The sequence below is a fragment of the Schistocerca gregaria genome, chromosome 6, assembly GCF_023897955.1.
Source record: "Schistocerca gregaria isolate iqSchGreg1 chromosome 6, iqSchGreg1.2, whole genome shotgun sequence".
Taxonomy (NCBI): Eukaryota; Metazoa; Arthropoda; class Insecta; order Orthoptera; family Acrididae; genus Schistocerca; species Schistocerca gregaria.
Genome location: NC_064925.1, coordinates 191,707,047 through 191,725,724, shown reverse-complemented (window position 1 = coordinate 191,725,724; position 18,678 = coordinate 191,707,047).

The window sequence follows — 18,678 nt, the reverse complement described above, 5'->3', positions numbered from 1 at the left end:
ACACAGAAGCTACTATGAAAATTAAATTAAAATTCATATCCAACAACAACTATATTACTAATTGCCTAAAACAGTCGCCCGGGGACCTAGATTTTCGTAAATCGGTGTACACATTACCCAGACAATACTCACCGTGTCCTTTGCTGGGGTCAGAAAGTAACGCCTAGGACGGCATAAGAATCGGCCCTACGCAGGTCAGGATGAAGAGCCGCTCACTCGCCTGGACGTGGGTTCGGAGGGGTAGTGGTGAATGGAACTGCACGGCTAACTGCTAGTAACACATCCCTGAATATAACAGTTAATTACAGTTACGCACAGTGACGGTATTGCAGCTGGTGGGAAGACTGCTGACCCCAGATGACGTAGTGGCCACAGACGTGCGGCGTGCCAATGTCAGCAACCGCCTGCCAGGGAGGCAGTAGGTAAGCAGTAGCGACGGGGAGTGGCGTCAGCTGGGCTGCAGAAGGCTGGCGACGCCAGCATGTCGCCGGTAATGCCTCAGAGGCGCAGCCGCAGCCAGCTTGGCTGCCTCGAGTGTATGACAATGTACAGACCGTAGTACCAAGGATTTCATAAGTCGTAGGCGTGTGGACACATTGAGGGATGACAGGCAGCGGAGGATAGCAACAATGCAACTGGGCAGTTTCTAGCCCAGGGTCAAATACTTGATCCACCAGAGAGGCAGTCTCCAACAGCAGGTGACCGAGCACTGCGAAGACGCCCTGTTACCTGTACACAAACTCCATCTCAGGAGGACACCTGCAGTTACTGTACTCAAAGTTCATGGATTGTAGTTGGCTGCTTCATCTGGTGCTGCTGTGGTTCTCACCTCGAAGTTGATGTTTGGCGTAGATTGTCGCTTATCATGAAGGAACAGTTGTCAAATTGACGCTGATTCAAAAATTATTGTTTTTTGTAAGGTAGTCACCATATGTAAGGCGACTAATTTATCACAGATTTCGATTACAGTCATCGTCATAAAATCTGAAAAGGTTACATAGAACACAAGAATAGCGCAATGTAGTTGCTTAATATACAAGCAAAGACAAATAATTAGAAATGAAAAATCAGAGAGCAAAAGAGCCACATCGTATGAGATAAAACTTCATACAAGCAGTGCGGACTCCTATGTATGTTACATGTTCTAAGAGATTACAAAGCGTCAAAGACAACAAAATGGACACCAGACGGCACTTGTAGTGACATATCAAAGCGTCAAACACAATTGCAATTGATGATTCGAAATTCAAGTAAATTGCAAAAGGTTATGAAATTAATTTTGCAACTGCTAATTTTATTTAAATATACACTGGTGGGAAGAAAATGGGAACGTGAAAAAGCAAAAAGAATGTAGAGTAATGGACTTTCGGAAATGTATTTATCTAAGTAACATTTTTAAGTGATTAACTTTGCAAGCTTGCAAAGTGAAGTAATCGCGACGTAAGACACAGCAAATTTGAAAGGCAGGTAGACTAATAACCGGTGCCACCGCCAGAATGTTGAATGCAAGCATACAAACGTGGATGAGTGTTGTACGGGTGCAGGACGTCAGTTTTTGGGAAGAATTCCATTCCTGGTGCATTTGCTTGGTCAATACAGTTACGGTGAATGCTCTTTGCGGATGACGCTGGCGTCGTCGCCCGATAATGTCCAATATGTGCTGCATTGCAGACAATACGGTGATCGAACAGGCCAAGGCAACACTTCAACACTCTGTAGAACAAGTTGGGTTGCAAGAGCGGTACACTGGCGAGTGCTACCACTTTGAAAATCACCCCATGGAATGCTGTTCATGAATAGCAGCACAAAACGTAGAGTCAGCAGAATGGCAGAAATTTGCAGTCAGGGTCGCGAAGCACAGCCACAAGCTGTCTTACCGTAACTACTGATTTAGGCCCAGCGTGGCTAGCACTCAAACATGTCTTGAACTGCCCATCACTGGCGCACAGACAGACCCAGTTCTCATCAGACAACACAACAGACCCCACACTGTCTCTCATTGAGCTGGTTTGGGTCAGTGGAACGCCCGCTACAGGGCGTCTGGCTCGGAGCTGTCCTTAAGCTAACGAATTTTTGATAGTTCGTTGTGTCACTGCGGTGGCAACAACTGCTCATATTGCTACTGAAGATTCAGTACGATGAGACAGAGCCATACACAGAACACAATGGTGTTCCCTGTCGGTAGCGCCGGAAACCGGCCTTCTGGCGATCGTTCATTCTTGTGACCACCGCCGCCCTGCCGGTGGCTACGTTATTGCCAAGTCCTTTTGTAACACCTCAGAGGAAATGTCCACCTTCTCGTAGCCTTATTACACGAGTTCGCTCAAACTTAATGAGACATTGATAATGGCGTCCTTGTCATCTTAAAGGCATTCTAGACTATCAACTCATTACGTTCCGTCTCACAGATAACTAATGGTCAAGAACGTTACAGTGCGTATTTAAAGCAAACCTGATTTGGGCCTTCATAGTGGATCTACTAGCGCCGCATTTAGGCGACTGGCGCGAAATTTAAATGGGCATCATCTTTCAAATGTAGAAACAAGCCTGCCAACTTTATTTTATGTCGCACAATTCGTTCTTGGTGCTGCAATATTTTTCCATTAGTGCACGTAGCAACGGCAAATAAAAAAGGTGCATAATGTTGTTGAAAATATGGACTTACGCAGAAGTGGTAAAAGAGACCAGGAAGTGAGGGGTGACGTGAGCATATGGAAACCATGAGTGAAAATGTCAAAGTTGGGGATAGTAGACAGGAGTGTATATATAGCATATGTGGATAATTAATAAAAAAAAATTGCTGCTAGGTGCACACCCTGATACAGATGGCCCCATCACAAGACAGAATATTACATTTAACGTGAATTTCTGTGCTGAATTACCAGGCTAACAAACAACAGAATCGGAGTACCAGGTTATGTGGAGAAACACGTCACGTAAAATCTTGAACTACGGGTGAACTAACGAGCCCGCAAGATACTTGTCATATCTTCTACACTGTAGTAGTCTACATCACGTACAGACCCGGTCACTGTCGTGTATAGAAACGTCGGTGAGTACCACAGAACATCTGAAAGTAAGTATCTGGTTTTGTGGAGCATGTACATGAGCTTGGTGGTTGTTGTATCTCCAATTGCAGCGCCCCCATATCGGACCTCAGAGCAGGCTGGAGATGAAGCCGTCGCCGCTCCGAGGCGATGGCTTTGTTTGATCCGGCTTTCTTGTTTCTCATATTTCCGTTCAACAGGAGCTGGTTGGCGTCTTCTGAATTGTCAGCGTCCTGAATGAGTACTGTGCTATTACACCCTGAGTACGCCTTCTTGTAACGTAGTCTGAACTTCAGGCTGATGACTGTTTCAGTCACTGTTCTGCTGATTGATGCAGAAAACTTCACTGCCCCCCTCCCCCTCCCCTGCAGAATCGTAACACAATATAGGAATTTGATTCTTTGAAAAAACGTTGGTTCAAAATGGCTCTGAGCACTATGGGACTTAACTTGTGAGGTCATCAGTCCCCTAGAACTTAGAACTACTTAAACCTAACTAAACTAAGGACATCACACACAATCATGCCCGAGGCAGAATTGGAACCTGCGACCGTAACGGTCGCGCGGTTCCAGACTGTAGCGCCTAGAACCGCTTGGCCACCCAGGACGCTGTTTATTTCATGCAAAGAGATGTGCGAATAATGTTGCTCCCGCTCTTTGCCCACGTCATTCACCGGAACTTGTTTAATAACTAGGTAGCCACCATCTTAGAATATGCCGTTCTTCTGTAAAATTGAAAGTGTAAAGTATATGTAAAGTGAAAATAGAGGTACAATGCGTCACTACGCGAATGGGGTTTGGGTCATGTTTTAAAATCTCCTCGTTCCCCTAATGCTTGACTAACATTCATCAGTCTAGAACTCTCACTATTTGGGGTAGATATACAGATGATCCAAGGAGAAGCTGCGCCTTTCGTTACAGGTATCTTGTAGCAGGTGCGAAAAGAATTTAGGAGACGCTCATCTAACGTCAGTGGCAGACAATACAAGAACGGCTTCGTGAAACAAGATGTAATTTAATGATAAAATTCGAAGATGCTATACTCTGTTCTCTCGCATTAATCGTGTCTGAAACAGAAGCTCTGGGTCGGGGGGGGTGTCGGGGTGGGGGGGGGGGAGGGGGGGGTGGTGGTGGTGGGGGGGGGGGGGGGTTGAAGGGGCCGGGGAAAGAACAGTGGCACACACAGTATCCTTAGCCACACACCATAAATTGGCTTTCGGAGTGTTGATGTAGGTACAGAAGTTTTACAGTCGTAGTAAGCTGTAGTCCTCTGCTGCATCGAACGTATCCGTACAATCAGAGACGAGACTTTGGGTTCGGATCAGCGCCGTAACTTTTATTTGCTGGGAAACGGACGCTGCCAGCGTACTCCTGAGGCCACGGTGACCCCGAAGCTCGCTGGTCCGTGAGAAACGGCAGTAGACGCCTGACTCGAGGTTCCGCCTGATCCGTCGCGTAGCAAATCCCTGGGAATCCCCCGGGTCCCCTCGCCCTTCATCTGTCGGCGGCTGACCTTCTTCGCAGGAGTGGTGGCCCGCAGGGGAGGATAAGGATCGTCCGGGGTCCTGCGCTCCGAGAATTCGTCCAGGCGCGGATTAGCGGACACTGGAAAAACTAACTCCTGCAGAGGCAAGCGCGGGGAGGAAGCCTTGTGCGCCATATGAAACATGACGCGCATCACAATATATCGATGAGTGCGTGGTTAGCTATTCACAGCGTATCAGACAACACTTGCTGTCTCTGCGAAAACAGTGACCCCACGACTTTCTAGTTGTTTTGCATTTATTGCCTTTAACTCCAACAATTTAGAGAAAATATAGAAACATATACATAAAAACATCACAACAGAGGCAATCTGCAGATTTATCTGAATATTTGTAAAAATCATTGTATGTATTTACGTTCTGCATCTCCTAATCCGCTGGATCGATTTCAGCCAAGCTTGATACACAAGTCACAGTCCATCTGGCAAAACGCACTGGTGAAGGTAAGAACTTTCAACTTGATTGAGGGCCGGGGAGCGGAGGAACGTATAGAACAGTGTCAGCCCAATTTTACAGGAACGTGAATCATTATTCGGGTTATTTGTATAAAATACAGTGGACGGTTCCACACATCTAACTATCTGAAGGGGTGGGGATGGTGATGATAAGTCGCGACATGTAAGAACACTGTACAACGACCGATATTAACATCGAAACTGTACTTTCCAGGGAGCCTAGAGTCTTTGTTGACAGTACCGATTGCGTTTAAAGGGGGAAATTGACCAAAAATGTCAATTTTCGATTTCTTCTTTTATTTGTTAGTGCAGCTTATGGACAATAACTTACCAAAGTTTCAATGTTGAAATCGCATCCAGTGTGCTAGAAAATTAATTAAAAATGTGACACGGCCTCCCTGCCACGCGCACATTGAAGCAGCACTTCAATACCAGCTCAGTGAACAATGATTCTGTGTATTACTTTCAACCAAATGTGTGCTGGATACGTCCAGAAGGCCGTGATACATACTCTTTGGTTTCATAGATCATCTTTGGCTCTGTTCCGTATCTTATAAACAATAACAAACTAGCTGCATCGTTATTGACGAAGCAATTTTTTTAAAAAATTTTTTTCCGTTGTGATACTGACGTAGGTTTATACAAATTGTCGGTTCTTTCTTCACTCGTTTACGCCACGATCACAAAGAGTGTATAAAAAGAGGATAAGGTATTAGAATGAATGAGCTTCAAGGTAGGATATTTTACTCAAGACATCCTGAGCAAAATAGAATTACAGTGCGTCTCTGCAGCTGAAAAGTCAGTTTAAGACCTGGTAAAGGAAATAAGACCGACAACAAGAAACCAGAAGAGAAGCCTTGAGCGGAAAGACGACCCAGAGCACAAATGTGGTGCCTTATGAAGAAACGACATAAGGAAAAAAGTTAGGCTGAAATTTAAATTGCGTTTCCTGAAAAGTTTTTAAAGTTTATGTACATTTTCCACAGATTCTATGAATGCTAGAATTATGACATTTTGTACACATATTTCTTTAAACCTAATAAACGTTTTCCCAAGAGCAAATTTTCAAATTATGATTGCAAGCTGAGATATGGGACTTGAAATGTTGCATAAATCAAAAATTGTACTTGTGAAATTATAATTAAATAATTGTGAAAATTCTCCTATTTGACCTATTTCAAAAACCTCCTGAGGGAAGCTTATAACATACAATGAGATGAAACAGAGAAATTGTTGTAGAAATCTAAATAATACTTTCTGAAAAATGGAACATCCATTATATTTTTAGACTATAGAACTTCAAATTTCATTCAAAAGAAAAGTTGAATATATATAATCAAAGGATTTTATATGTAACTTTGTTACTTTCATGTAAAGTGTGGTACAAAATTTCATTGCTATATCTCCAAAATTGTGGAGTTGGTGCATTTTTGAAATAGTGTGAGTTTTTCATCAACTTCCCCCCTTAACCTGGAAAGGGGGTAGTGGAAGACGAAGGAAGGGGGAAGAGGGTACAAAGTGACGTATCAGCACTTCTCTGTACGGGCTGAAGCAGTTTCATACCTCTAGCACTCATTTGCTTTTGATGAGGGGTGACGTAAAAGCATATCTCAGGAACGCTTCAAGCAACTGCAACAAAATTAAGTACACACGTGACTCCTTTATTATATAAAAATATTGTGGGAAAAAGAAATCCCTACTATTCTTAGCGGCAGGGCTTCGGGTGGGGATGACATGCAAAAGCTCCGAAAACGAGGTGCTGGTATTTGTTTTCCTGTTCTGTTGACTTGGAGTACTTTAGTAGTACGATGAACGACCTCTCTGTTACTTGTGTCGTCGTCTGTCCCCGGTAGCTGAGTGGCCAGCGCGACAGAATGTCAATCCCGGGTTCGATTCCCGGCTAGGTCGGAGATTTTCTCCGCTCAGGGACTGGGTGTTGTACTGTCCTAATCATCATCATTTCATCCCCAGCGACGAACAAGTCGCCGAAATGGCATCAAATTAAAAGATTTGCACCTAGAGAACGGTCTACCCGACGGGAGGCCCTAATCACACGACATTTATATTTATTTACTTATGTTGTCCAATGTGGCAAACAGATCTCGAGAACCAGCACTGTAACAAGCCAATAACACAGTACACTTAAGCCCATTTCATAAAGTATAATACAAAAATGTAAAATATAACATTATAGTAGTTGAAGTAGCACTAAAAAAAACATAGGCAAGCATGTTGGTGAACAAACTACGGTTTCACAATACATGGCCTTAAATATTTGTGAATACTTTTAAATAATTGGATGTCCAAATTTAGAACTAAATGAAGTGAGGTATACAAGTAGAAGAAGATAATATTAGACATTTGCACAAATATTGCGTTGGTGTGAATGAAATGTTTCAGTTATTAACTTAGAGATGACATGCTACAGGTCACGTGTCCTTTTAATTTATTTCTTTGACCAGATTCGTACATTATAAGCATCCATTCTGAGGGTTGAAGTACCCCCATGTGTTGAGGGTTGTGGCGATCTGTACTTCAAGCCTCTAACGTGTAGCCGCCAGGAGAGAGAATTTCTAAGAATTTTTGTGTCAGTGTTGATACCTGGCCTGAAATTCACGAAATAAGATTGTACATGGACGAGATATTGGGAGACGCTGGAATGTGTCAGACTGGCTATATAGAGAGTGACTAAGCTAAGAAGTCCAAACCAAATATTTCCTGAACCATTTAAGAAATCGTAATTTTGCTGTATTCCGGATACTCTCTAATAATGTCCTCACCAAACGATAGATATCCTACTATAATAAATATGTTAATTACAGAGATGTTGCAATTAAGTTCACTCATTTCAAATGAAACAAGAGTAATGTCCACTGATGGTATTGCAATTCTACATGAGATGAAATCCGACTTGTGGTTTGAAAGAAATTACAATGTAAGGGGTGATTCAAAATAGGAAGAACAGATTTCAGTTGTTTGTTGAAAACTATGAAGGATAGAAACGCATCGGACATGTCACTGGGTAGATGAAGATGCAAAGTTTTATCTTCCCTTGGACACTATAGCACATAATGGATATGACCACCATGCATTGCTAGAGAAACATCGAAACGGCAGTCCATTTCACTCCATACATGAACCATCAACACGTTCCTTTTTATTGAATCAACAGCTTAAAGAATTCGATTATTCAGCTTCTAAAGTCTAGCTGCCACAGGTGGAACAAAGACCCTGCCTTTTATGCTCCCTGTCGCCGTTGGATAAGCAGCTGCAGCAGCAAGTCGTATAACCCTAGCTTACTTATTTGTTACATAGTTTAATTAATTTCTTTGCGTGTCTTTGGGTACTTGCATTGTTTAATTCATATATTTCGGGCGTATTATAGTATTTGAGGGTTGTAGCATCGCGCCTTAGTACCTGAATAGTGCAAATTCGCGTAGTCGTCTGTCTTGTGTTTCTGTTGTGAACGGCCAGTGTCGGTTGGCCAGTCAGTGTGCTCCCTGCCGCCGTTGGATAAGCAGCTGCAGCAGCAAGTCGTATAACCCTAGCTTACTTATTTGTTACATAGTTTAATTTATTTCTTTGCGTGTTTTTGGGTACTTGCATTGTTTAATTCATATAGTTCGGGCGTATTATAGTATTTGACAGTTGTAGCATCGCGCTTTAGTGTTTACTTCGTAGATTCTTATTTAAATTGCGTGTGAGTTTCGTATAGGAGGTGCAATTTCGAGTTTTAGTTACTGTAATCGTAAATTCAGCAGATTGTAGCGCAGTCTTTAGGCATTTGTACAGGTTAGTTGATACATTCTTTGCGTGTTCCGCTTGCGTTATCTAGGCACCGACTCGTGTTTCAGTAACTGTTGTTAAACATCGATTAGAATGGACAGGGACTGCGATTGCTGTGTTCGGATGAGGGCTGACTTGGCATCCCTTCGCTCACAGCTGCAATCGGCGCTGACTTCGGTCGCGCAGCTTGAGGCTGTTGCCAATGGGCACCACTGTGGGGAGCCAGACTCGGGTATCACGGGGATGTCAACCTCATCCCGTCTGTCCCCAGATCGGTCTGCCGCTGTGGTTGCCCCGGTTGCTGCCCGCAGTGGGGCTGAGCCCTCGCCTGTGGTTGATTGGGAGGTCGTTCCAAGGCGTGGCAGGCAGCGAAAGGCGTCCCCGGAGGCTGATCAGAAAGCCTCCCCGGTGCGTCTGACAAACCGGTTTCAGGCACTGTCTCTGGCTGAGCCAGATGCAGCTGCCTGCCCTGTTTCAGAGGATCATTCTCAGCCTTCAAGGTCCGGGCAATCGCAGAGGTTGGGCTTACTGGTAGTTGGGAGCTCCAATGTTAGGCGCGTAATGGGGCCCCTTAGGGATATGGCGGCTAAGGAGGGGAAGAAATCCAGTGTGCACTCCGTGTGCATTCCGGGAGGAGTCATTCCTGATGTGGAAAGGGTCCTTCCGGATGCCATGAAGAGCACAGGGTGCAGCCAGCTGCAGGTGGTGGCACATGTCGGCACTAATGACGTGTGTCGCTTTGGATCTGAGGAAATTCTCTCTGGATTCCAGCGGCTATCTGATTTGGTGAAGGCTGCCGGTCTTGCTTACGAGATGAAGGCAGAGCTCACCATCTGCAGCATCGTTGACAGAACCGACTGCGGACCTTTGGTGCAGAGCCGGGTGGAGGGTCTGAATCAGAGGCTCAGACGGTTTTGCGACCGTATTGGCTGCAGATTCCTTGACTTGCGCCATAGGGTGGTGGGGTTTCGGGTTCCGCTGAATAGGTCAGGAGTTCACTACACTCAGCTGGCGGCTACACGGGTAGCGGAGGCTGTGTGGCGTGGACTGGGCGGTTTTTTAGGTTAGAAGGCCTCGGGAAAGTGCGGGATGGGCTGCAATGTCAAAGGGTGCTTGGCAATTACAGGACGTGCTTGGATCAAGGAACAGTCGGAATTATAGTTGTAAACTGTTGTAGTTGCGCTGAAAAAGTCCCTGAGCTTCAAGCGCTAATAGAACGCACAGAAGCTGATATCGTTATAGGTACAGAAAGCTGGCTAAAGCCTGAAATAAGTTCTGCAGAAATTTTTACGAAGTCTCAGACGGTGTTCAGGAAAGATAGATTAGGCAGAATTGGTGGTGGAGTGTTGGTGTCTGTCAGTAGTGGTTTATCTTGTAGTGAAGTCGAAGTAGATACTCTGTGCGAATTGGTGTGGGTGGAGGTTATACTTAACAGCCGAATTAAGTTAATAATTGGCTCCTTCTACCGACCCCCAGACTCCGATGATACAGTTGCGGAACAGTTCAGAGAAAGTTTGAGTCTCGTAACAAATAAATACCCCACTCATACGGTTATAGTTGGTGGGGACTTCAACCTACCCTCGGTATGTTGGCAAAAATACTTGTTCAAAACCGGTGGTAGGCACAAAACGTCTTCCGAGATTGTCCTAAATGCATTCTCCGAAAATTATTTAGAGCAGTTAGTCCACGAACCCACGCGAATTGTAAATGGTTGCGAAAACACACTTGACCTCTTGGCCACAAACAATCCAGAGCTGATAGAGAGCATCATGACTGATACAGGGATTAGTGATCACAAGGTCATTGTAGCTAGGCTCAATACCATTTCTTCCAAATCCATCAGAAACAAACGCAAAATAATTTTATTTAAAAAAGCGGATAAAGTGCCACTAGAAGCCTTCCTAAAAGACAATTTCCATTCCTTCCGAACTGACTATGCGAATGTAGACGAGATGTGGCTCAAATTCAAAGATATAGTAGCAACAGCAATTGAGATATTCATACCTCATAAATTGGTAATAGATGGAACGGATCCCCCGTGGTACACAAAAAAGGTCCGAACGCTGTTGCAGAGGCAACGGAAAAAGCATGCGAAGTTCAGAAGAACGCGAAATCCTGAAGATGGGCTAAAATTTACAGACGCGCGAAATTTGGCACGTACTTCGATGCGAGATGCCTTTAATAGGTTCCACAACGAAACATTGTCTCGAAATTTGGTAGAAAATCCGAAGAAATTCTGGTCGTATGTAAAGTACACAAGCGGCAAGACGCAGTCAATTCCTTCGCTGCGCAGTGCCGATGGTACTGTTATCGACGACTGTGCCGCTAAAGCGGAGTTATTGAACGCAGTTTTCCGAAATTCCTTCACCAGGTGTGCTCCTTGCCGCCGTTGGATAAGCAGCTGCAACAGCAAGTCGTATAACCCTAGCTTACTTATTCGTTAGATAGTTTAATTAATTTCTTTGAGTGTTTTTGGGTACTTGCATTGTTTAATTCATATATTTCGGGCGTATTATAGTATTTGAGGGTTGTAGCATCGCGCCTTAGTGCCTGAATAGTGCAAATTCGCGTAGTCGTCTGTCTTGTGTTTCTGTTGTGATTGGCCAGTGTCGGTTGGCCAGTCAGTGTGCTCCCTGCCGCCGTTGGATAAGCAGCTGCAGCAGCAAGTCGTATAACCCTAGCTTACTTATTCGTTAGATAGTTTAATTAATTTTTTTGAGTGTTTTTGGGTACTTGCATTGTTTAATTCATATATTTCGGGCGTATTATAGTATTTGAGGGTTGTAGCATCGCGCCTTAGTACCTGAATAGTGCAAATTCGCGTAGTCGTCTGTCTTGTGTTTCTGTTGTGAACGGCCAGTGTCGGTTGGCCAGTCAGTGTGCTCCCTGCCGCCGTTGGATAAGCAGCTGCAGCAGCAAGTCGTATAACCCTAGCTTACTTATTTGTTACATAGTTTAATTTATTTCTTTGCGTGTTTTTGGGTACTTGCATTGTTTAATTCATATAGTTCGGGCGTATTATAGTATTTGAGGGTTGTAGCATCGCGCTTTAGTGTTTACTTCGTAGATTCTTATTTAAATTGCGTGTGAGTTTCGTATAGGAGGTGCAATTTCGAGTTTTAGTTACTGTAATCGTAAATTCAGCAGACTGTAGCGCAGTCGTTAGGCATTTGTACAGGTTAGTTGACACATTCTTTGCGTGTTCCGCTTGCGTTATCTAGGCACCGACTCGTGTTTCGGTAACTGTTGTTAAACATCGATTAGAATGGACAGGGACTGCGATTGCTGTGTTCGGATGAGGCCTGACTTGGCATCCCTTCGCTCCTAGCTGCAATCGGCGCTGACTTCGGTCGCACAGCTTGAAGCTGTTGCCAATGGGCACCACTGTGGGGAGCCGGACTCGGGTATCACGGGGATGTCAACCTCGTCCCGTCTGTCCCCAGATCGGTCCACCGCTGTGGTTGCCCCGGTTGCTGCCCGCAGTGGGGCTGAGCCCTCGCCTGTGGTTGATTGGGAGGTCGTTCCAAGGCGTGGCAGGCAGCGAAAGGCGTCCCCGGAGGCTGATCAGAAAGCCTCCCCGGTGCGTCTGACAAACCGGTTTCAGGCACTGTCTCTGGCTGAGCCAGATGCAGCTGCCTGCCCTGTTTCAGAGGATCATTCTCAGCCTTCAAGGTCTGGGCAATCGCAGAGGGTGGGCTTACTGGTAGTTGGGAGCTCCAATGTTAGGCGCGTAATGGGGCCCCTTAGGGATACGGCGGCTAAGGAGGGGAAGAAATCCAGTGTGCACTCCGTGTGCATTCCGGGAGGAGTCATTCCTGATGTGGGAAGGGTCCTTCCGGATGCCATGAAGAGCACAGGGTGCAGCCAGCTGCAGGTGGTGGCACATGTCGGCACTAATGACGTGTGTCGCTTTGGATCTGAGGAAATTCTCTCTGGATTCCAGCGGCTATCTGATTTGGTGAAGGCTGCCGGTCTTACTTACGAGATGAAGGCAGAGCTCACCATCTGCAGCATCGTTGACAGAACCGACTGCGGACCTTTGGTGCAGAGCCGGGTGGAGGGTCTGAATCAGAGGCTCAGACGGTTTTGCGACCGTATTGGCTGCAGATTCCTAGACTTGCGCCATAGGGTGGTGGGGTTTCGGGTTCCGCTGAATAGGTCAGGAGTTCACTACACTCAGCTGGCGGCTACACGGGTAGCGGAGGTTGTGTGGCGTGGACTGGGCGGTTTTTTAGGTTAGAACGCCTCGGGAAAGTGCGGGATGGGCTGCAATGTCAAAGGGTGCTTGGCAATTACAGGACGTGCTTGGATCAAGGAACAGTCGGAATTTTAGTTGTAAATTGTTGTAGTTGCGCTGGAAAAGTCCCTGAGCTTCAAGCGCTAATAGAAAGCACAGAAGCTGATATCGTTATAGGTACAGAAAGCTGGCTAAAGCCTGAAATAAGTTCTGCAGAAATTTTTACGGAGTCTCAGACGGTTTTCAGGAAAGATAGATTAGGCAGAATTGGTGGTGGAGTGTTTGTGTCTGTCAGTAGTGGTTTATCTTGTAGTGAAGTCGAAGTAGATACTCCGTGCGAATTGGTGTGTGTGGAGGTTATACTTAACAGCCGAATTAAGTTAATAATTGGCTCCTTCTACCGACCCCCAGACTCCGATGATACAGTTGCGGAACAGTTCAGAGAAAGTTTGAGTCTCGTAACAAATAAATACCCCACTCATACGGTTATAGTTGGTGGGGACTTCAACCTACCCTCGGTATGTTGGCAAAAGTACTTGTTCAAAACCGGTGGTAGGCACAAAACGTCTTCCGAGATTGTCCTAAATGCATTCTCCGAAAATTATTTAGAGCAGTTAGTCCACGAACCCACGCGAATTGTAAATGGTTGCGAAAACACACTTGACCTCTTGGCCACAAACAATCCAGAGCTGATAGAGAGCATCATGACTGATACAGGGATTAGTGATCACAAGGTCATTGTAGCTAGGCTCAATACCATTTCTTCCAAATCCATCAGAAACAAACGCAAAATAATTTTATTTAAAAAAGCGGATAAAGTGCCACTAGAAGCCTTCCTAAAAGACAATTTCCATTCCTTCCGAACTGACTATGCGAATGTAGACGAGATGTGGCTCAAATTCAAAGATATAGTAGCAACAGCAATTGAGATATTCATACCTCATAAATTGGTAAGAGATGGAACGGATCCCCCGTGGTACACAAAAAAGGTCCGAACGCTGTTGCAGAGGCAACGGAAAAAGCATGCGAAGTTCAGAAGAACGCGAAATCCTGAAGATGGGCTAAAATTTACAGACGCGCGAAATTTGGCACGTACTTCGATGCGAGATGCCTTTAATAGGTTCCACAACGAAACATTGTCTCGAAATTTGGTAGAAAATCCGAAGAAATTCTGGTCGTATGTAAAGTACACAAGCGGCAAGACGCAGTCAATTCCTTCGCTGCGCAGTGCCGATGGTACTGTTATCGACGACTGTGCCGCTAAAGCGGAGTTACTGAACGCAGTTTTCCGAAATTCCTTCACCAGGGAAGACGAATGGAATATTCCAGAATTTGAAACACGAACATCTGCTAGCATGAGTTATCTTAGAAGTAGATACCTTAGGGGTTGCGAAGCAACTCAAATCGCTTGATACGGGCAAGTCTTCAGGTCCAGATTGTATACCGATTAGGTTCCTTTCAGATTACGCTGATACTATAGCTCCCTACTTAGCACTCATATACAACCGCTCGCTCACCGACAGATCTGTACCTACAGATTGGAAAATTGCGCAGGTCGCACCAGTGTTCAAGAAGGGTAGTAGGAGTAATCCATTTAACTACAGACCTATATCATTGACGTCGGTTTGCAGTAGGGTTTTGGAGCATATACTGTATTCAAACATTATGAATCACCTCGAAGGGAACGATCTATTGACACGTAATCAGCATGGCTTCAGAAAACATCGCTCTTGTGCAACGCAGCTAGCTCTTTATTCGCACGAAGTAATGGCCGCTATCGACAGGGGATCTCAAGTTGATTCCGTATTTCTAGATTTCCGGAAAGCTTTTGACACAGTTCCTCACAAGCGACTTCTAATCAAGCTGCGGAGCTATGGGGTATCGTCTCAGTTGTGCGACTGGATTCGTGATTTCCTGTCAGGAAGGTCGCAGTTCGTAGTAATAGACGGCAAATCATCGAGTAAAACTGAAGTGATATCAGGTGTTCCCCAGGGAAGCGTCCTGGGACCTCTACTGTTCCTGATCTATATAAATGACCTGGGTGACAATCTGAGCAGTTCTCTTAGGTTGTTCGCAGATGATGCTGTAATTTACCGTCTAGTAAGGTCATCCGAAGACCAGTATCAGCTGCAAAGCGATTTAGAAAAGATTGCTGTATGGTGTGTCAGGTGGCAGTTGACGCTAAATAACGAAAAGTGTGAGATGATCCACATGAGTTCCAAAAGAAATCCGTTGGAATTCGATTACTCGATAAATAGTACAATTCTCAAGGCTGTCAATTCAACTAAGTACCTGGGTGTTAAAATTACAAACAACTTCAGTTGGAAGGACCACATAGATAATATTGTCGGGAAGGCGAGCCAAAGGTTGCGTTTCATTGGCAGGACACTTAGAAGATGCAACAAGTCCACTAAAGAGACAGCTTACACTACACTCGTTCGTCCTCTGTTAGAATATTGCTGCGCGGTGTGGGATCCTAACCAGGTGGGATTGACGGAGGACATCGAGAGGGTGCAAAGAAGGGCAGCTCGTTTTGTATTATCGCGTTATAGGGGAGAGAGAGTGGCAGATATGATACACGAGTTGGGATGGAAGTCATTACAGCATAGACGTTTTTTGTCGCGGCGAGAGCTTTTTACGAAATTTCAGTCACCAACTTTCTCTTCCGAATGCGAAAATATTTTGTTGAGCCCAACCTACATAGCTAGGAATGATCATCAAAATAAAATAAGAGAAATCAGAGCTCGAACAGAAAGGTTTAGGTGTTCGTTTTTCCCGCTCGCTGTTCGGGAGTGGAATAGTAGAGAGATAGTATGATTGTGGTCCGATGAACCCTCTGCCAAGCACTTAAATGTGAATTGCAGAGTAGTCATGTAGACAGATAAGGTGCCAGGTGTGAGGTATGGTGAATGTGAGGCCAAAAGCAGTAAATAAGATGTTTTTATCAGAGGTGCTCTTCCTCTTGCATATGCAATTCTGTATGCTAGTCATCAATTAGCTTGTGCAGAGGCGGCTTCTTGCTGAATCGATGGTGGTATGCATGTTGCACTTGCGCAGTAGATTGACTTCGCGCTATGCCAACACGCAAAATGATTTCTCTTGCGGTGTAGTCGCTATATTGTTACAAACGAACAACAGCGCAGCTGTGTCAAATCTTTAAAGCTTCTTGTAGCCAGTGCCATGCGCAACGTGTTTCTGTCTTTTATGGTTTGTGTGTAGTAAACAACTGGAATCTGTTCTTCCCTTTTGAATCACCCTTAATTTGAAAATTTCTCGTATATATAAGACTTCAGAATAAAGAGAAATTACATTTGAAGAGTGAAGGAATATATAAAAACTCAAAGAGACTTTGCAGTTGCGGTGAAGGGAGTGGGTATCTGTTGCTGTCAACTGTTTATTGCGTTGCTTGCTATGATTGTCGTTCATCGGCGAATATCGCTTTGGTGTGGTGTCATACCGTCACACAAACAGTGTAGTGTACCGCACCAGGTTCTCTCCTTGTGCCCAAAACTGGCACTAATTTTTCCGCGAGAAGTCGGTTCCACATCACCCTATTTACTAAGTTTTGCTGCGATACGAGAATTTCAGATCATACTGGACTTTAGTGAGTAGCGACAGTGTAATTACAACCTAACGATACATGAGGCTACTTCTACATAGGTTACTGCGGTTTTCTTGAAATACTCATCGGTTGCATGTCCAGGTATGAAGTACACTTTATGCCGATTTGCTGTTTGTCACACGCAGCCTTTGTTTTTCCGCGGCTTTGATGGTCACCAGTGTATTTCGAAGCGAATCAATCTGTTGCAGACGATCATGTATTCGATGATGCCACTCTCTGACGTATTGCAGTACGCTTGGCGTAACCCGTGACGCTTTGCGGGAATCTCTCAGCCCTAACTACGACGGCTGTGGGGAAGTAACTCGTATCCAGACGCTGTCGTCTGGCTAAGGACAAGAAGTTATCTGCCGAGACTTGGAGTGTAACAGATCTCGTTCCCATGATCTCAAGCGCAATCTCCACAGAAGTCAGGCGAGGCAGACTCCGTCCACCAGTGTGCAGGGTACAGCATAAAGCGTCTCGACCAGTAGCATCGTTACCTACGGCCAGCACCGCCTGCAACTGGAGGCGTTCTCCATTAGATGTGGTATATTTTAAGAAAATAACTCATCCATCCGTATAAAATGAAGTAATTATTCGATAACAATTTGCAACCTTTTGTCACACCATAGTCACCACCATTCATTCTTAATTGATTTTCAAATGATCAAATAAACGGCGAAAATACTAAAAGGCGTTACCAGTAGTAAACACGAATCGAGGTAGACATATACAGAGCGGTGAGAAATAGTCTGAAAAGTTTGTAAAGGTGTTGAAGGGTGGGTTGTGCCGTGAATAACTGTTAAGGAAAAATCGGTACATTGCGCCGTTTCCGTATTGTTTACCACTGAAGTTAGCCAATCAGGTAGTTGCGCACGCAAATTCAAGCGTCCCGCCAGAGACGGCGTCGCCGAACGTGTTCTTCGTTTGGTTTCCTGAACAGAGCATTACAAAAATTGGAAATGGGAGGACAGTAAGGATCGAACCTAAGCCATAGCCTGAGCAGTCTCGTGGGCGCTGTGGAAACAACTGACACTAATTGTTTCTGGCTAGAGATTTATTGGCTAACCTCAACGATAATTAACTAGTAAACGGCGCAAATTATCGAAGTTTTTTCTTAACAATTTGTTCTCAACGCAATCTACCCTGCAACACACGTACAAGTTTTCCAGATTATTTCTGACCACCTTCAATTCAGGGAGTGCCAGGATAAATGTTCAGTATTCAGGGATACGACAGAAACGATCATTCGAAACAAAAGAAGTCTAGTGAACAAGGGCCTTAAAATGTTTGCCTTCAGAGCTATGAGCACTTCTTCATCTCCTGTTCTGTCAAAGTTTTTCTACTGTAAGCTCTTTCCTTTCCAGGTTTCAAGAGGCTGTAGAGTGGACCAAAACAAGGGAAAAAATGGCCAATGAACGTCAACTATAAGATGCAAACTTGTTCATCTTAGCTAACGTGAAACACACCTTTTCTACTGAAGAAATCCTTATACCTCTTATGGTTCGCATTTTGGAGCCCATGCTAACTACACTTCCTCGCTCCATGTGATCGTCCCTGTTACCTCCCACAATACTGACTATTCTTCTTGTGATATCTTCTATGCCGAATGCTATAGCGAACTGTGCTTACTGAGAGCCAAACGACATTTTGGACATGTTTTAAAGGAAACTGAAAAGTTGCAAATGGTATCTTGTATAATATAACTTCTAAACATGTAAATCATTGACCAATTGAAAAATTCAATTTCTGTTAGGTTAAAACGGCAAATGAAACGTTTAGGTAAAATTAAAAGTCAATTTTATAGCTCATCATTACTTATTACAATTACATATATCATTTCACAAATGTTCTGCCGCTTTACACATTTTTACTTCAGTCATCTCGTTTGATGTGCGCAGCCAAAACTTGCTGTATTGTGCTGTCCTCTTCATCTCAAAGTACCACTTACATCCGCTTTATTTACCTGTGTGTGGCTTGCACGTCAGTGTCACCAAGAAGAGTATTTC